A 3,919-nucleotide genomic window follows, 5' to 3' on the forward strand; every position below is an offset into this window, starting at 1 on the left:
CCTGGGACCCAGACCTGAGCCTAAATCAAGAATCAGAAGCCCAACTGACTAAGCCACCCAGGTGCCCTGAGAGTTTTTATATATTATAGATTCTAGCACTTTGTTGAATATGCAGATGGTAAATAGTTTCTCCAAGTCTGTATAATGTCTTTTTAATCTTCCTATGGGCTTCTACAGAGTAAAAGTGTTTCATTTTGATGAGGACCAATTTTTTTATTAAAAATTTTTTTAATGTTTGTTTATTTTTGAGAGAGAGGGAGAAAGAGTGTGTGTGGGGGAGGGCCAGAGAGAGAGGGAGACACAATCTGAAACAGGTTCCAGGCTCTGAGCTGTCAGCATGGAGTCCGATGTGGGGCTCGAACCCACGGACCTTGAGAACATGACCTGAACTGAAGTCGGATGCTTAACCGACTGAGCCACCTACGTGCCCTGATGAGGACCAGTTTTTTAAATGATGTTTTTATTTGTTTAAGTACTCTCTCCACCCAGCGTGGAGCTCTAACTCATGGCCTTGCGATCGACAGTCACACGCTCCACCAACCAAGCCAACCAGGCTCTCCCTGAAGACNTGTTTCCTTTTATACATTATATTTTGGTGTCAAAGCTAGAACTCTGACTAACCCTAGATCCTTAAAATGTTCTCCTGTTTTTTTTTCCTAAAAGTTTTATAGTTTTACATTTAAGTCCATGATACATTTTGGGTTAATTATTAGATAAGGTGTGATGGTTAGGAGGAGGTTGGAGGGCCACTTGCTTCAGCCCCATCAGTTGAAAAGTCCATCCTTCCTCCACTGAATTCTGTCTGTGCTTTTCTCAAAGAAAAGTTGGGTATATTTGTATGCATCTGTTCTGTTCCATTGAGCCCTTCATCTGTCCCTCTGCCAATATTGCACTAACTGTAGCTATATAATATAAAAGACTTAATATCTGTCAATTAGACTGATTCTTCCCACTTTATTCTTGTTGGTAAAATAAAATTTTAGCCCTGTGAGGGCCTATGCCTTTCCACGTAAATTTCAGAGTAAGCTTATCTATGTCTATGAGAAACTGTTGGGATTTTGCTACAAATTGCATGAAACCGATGTATTCGTTTGAGGAGGATTGATATCTTTACTATGTTGATTTTTTCTTTGATCCATGAACATAGTATGTCTCTATTTATTTAGGTCTTTGATTTTGTTCATCAACTGTTGGTAATTTTCAGGGCACAGATCCTGTGCGTGTTTTGTGTGGTATGTGCCAAAGCATTTCATTTTCAGTGGAGCATTTGCAAATGGTCTTGTTTTATGTTTAAATTTTTTAAGCGTTTTTTAAATTTATTTCTGAGAGAGAGAGAGACAGTGTGAGCAGGGGAGGGTCAGAGAGAGAGGGAGACACAGAATCTGAAACAGGCTCTGGTCTCTGAGCTAGCTGTCAGCACAGAGCCCGACGCGGGGCTCGAACCCACGAACCGTGAGATCATGACCTGAGCCGAAGTCAGCCGCCCAACCGACTGAGCCACCCAGGCGCCTCTCAAATGGGCTTGTTTTTAATTTGGGTTTCTTTCACTGTCTTTATATAGGGACGCCCCTGATTTTGTATTTTGGTCTTATATTGTGACCCTACTAACTTACTATTTTTAAGAGTTATTTGGTAGATTCCTTGAGATTTTTATGCTGCCAAATCACATTATCTGCAGTGTCTTTTAATTGCTTTTTCTTGCCTTAACTGCAGTAGCTCCAGCCTCCTGCTCTGTTGAATAAGAGTGGGAAGAGCAGACATCCTTGCCTTGTTCCCAGTCTTATCATGGAAACGTTAAGTCTTTCACCATTACTGTTCACGTTAGCATGGTTTCCCATGACTGTTAGTGGCTTTTTGTTGTTTCTACTCTTTTGTCAAGTCAATACAATTCCTGACTGAGTGTTTTTATCATGAATGGATGTGGGATTTGTCATGGACTTTTCTGTGTCCGTTGATAGGAGTGATGTTAAAAGCTTGCTGGTATGGTATGTTATGCTGATTGATTTCAAATGTTGAACGTGCTTTGCATACTTGCAACAAATCCTTCTTGATCTTGGTGTATAATTCTTACATATTTTTATATTCAGTTTGCTAGTATTTTCTTTAGGATTTTTGCATCAAAGTTCACAGGGGATGTTAGCCTGTAGGTTCTTTTTTTAGCACTGCTTTATATGACTCTGCTGTCAGGGTAATACTGGTCTTGTAAAACGAGTTGGGTAGTATTTCCTCTTCTTTTCTGGAAGAGATTGTATAACATTGGTTTTAATTCTAGAAATATTTGGTAGACTCCTCCAGTAACACCATATGGACTTGGATTTTGGGGAGAAGCATTTAAACTATGAATTCAGAAAAAAAATAAACTGAATTTGGGGGGTGCCTGGGTGGCTCAGTCGGTTAAGCGTCCGACTTTGGCTCAGGTCATGATCTCAGGGTTCGTGGGTTCGAGCCCTGTGTTGGGCTCTGTGCTGACAGCTCAGAGCCTGGAGCCTGTTTCAGATTCTGTGTCTCCCTCTCTCTCTGACCCTCCCCTGCTCACGCTGTCTCTCTCATAAATAAATAAAACATTAAAAAACAAAACCCAAAAACTATGAATTCGGTTTGTGTAATGGTGACAGTGCTTTTCAGATGATGCATTTCATGTTGGTTGATTTAGTTTGTGGTTTTGAGGAATTGGTTCATTTTTCCTAACTTTTAAAAGTCATGAACATAAGGCTGTTTATAGTATTCCTTACCATCGTCTTAGTTGCTGCAGAATGTGTAATCATAGATCCGATTTCCTTCCTGATATTGGCAATTTGGGTTTTCTCTCCTTTTATTGTTGTCGGTTGTGATAGAGGTTTCTCAATTTTATTAATTTCTTTGACGAACGAGCTCTTTGGTGGTGACTTTTGCTCTGATCTTTATTATTTCCTTTTATCAGCTTGCTTTGGGTTTATTTTCCTTTTTTCTCTGGTTTATTGAGGTGGAAACCTAGAGTATAGATTTGAGACCTTTCTCCATTAGTGTTGGAAGGGCTTAGGGCTGGGCCTTTCCCTCTGAGCGCCACATATTTTGATATATTATAATTTCATTTTCATTTGACTGTGTCATTTTAAATTTTCTTGGAGACTTTCTCTTTGAACCATGGAGTTTTCAGAAGTGTATTATTTCATTCCCACAGATTTTTAGATTTTCCTCTTGCCTTTCTGTTTCTAATTTCTGGTCTGATTCCATTTTTATCAGGTTGCCCTTTCTCACCCAAGTAGTGATGTTTGTTTTGGTTCTTGCTCCAGTGGGTGATTTTTTATTGTATCCTGATCATTTTGTTTGTTACGTGAGGAGAGTCTGGGTCCTAGTTAAATATTTGTTTTTAAATTTTTTTTAATTATTTTTGAGCAAGAGAGAGAGAGAGAGCATGAGTGGGGGAGGAGCAGAGAGAGAGGGAGACACAGAATCCGAAGCAGGCTCCAGGCTCCAAGCTGTCAGCACGGAGCCCGACATGGGGCTTGAACTCACGAACTGTGAGATCATGACCTGAGCTGAAGTTGGTGCTTAACTAAGCCACCCAGCTGCCCCTAACTATTTGAATTTAATGAGCAGTCCCCCTATTAGAGTTTAGCACATAGGTTCTTTCCTACTTCTGTGGGTTATACCTCGGTGACAGTTTAATTTTCAGAGGCTTCCTGGTGTTACTGTAGTTTCCTTGGCTTATACGTTACCACCAGGGCTCCCGTACGCCCTGCCGGTGCAGTCTGCGGGTAAGGCAGGTAGTTAGCGGCTAGAGTGCATCTCTGCGGGAAAGGGGATCTCAGACCCTCAGGAATGAAGAGGCTCCCTGGGCCAGGCCACCATGGCTGGGCGCCCCTTGCTAGGTCCACCTGCCCACTGTGGAGTCTCCTAGCTGGGGTGCTGATGTTGGCAGCCCCCCCCCGCCATTCAG

The 3,919-nt window shown here is 41.6% G+C and overlaps 1 protein-coding gene across 1 annotated transcript in view; it reads left to right on the forward strand.

Annotated features, from left to right (window-relative positions):
* LOC144230735 (zinc finger protein 75D-like) overlaps positions 1 to 3,919 on the forward strand; it is a 12,459-nt gene that overhangs the window by 7,184 nt on the left and 1,356 nt on the right. The gene's annotated exons all lie outside the window — the stretch shown is intronic.

Source organism: Crocuta crocuta, unplaced genomic scaffold (genome assembly GCF_008692635.1).
Source record: "Crocuta crocuta isolate KB4526 unplaced genomic scaffold, BGI_CrCroc_1.0 scaffold2225, whole genome shotgun sequence".
Taxonomy (NCBI): domain Eukaryota; kingdom Metazoa; phylum Chordata; class Mammalia; order Carnivora; family Hyaenidae; genus Crocuta; species Crocuta crocuta.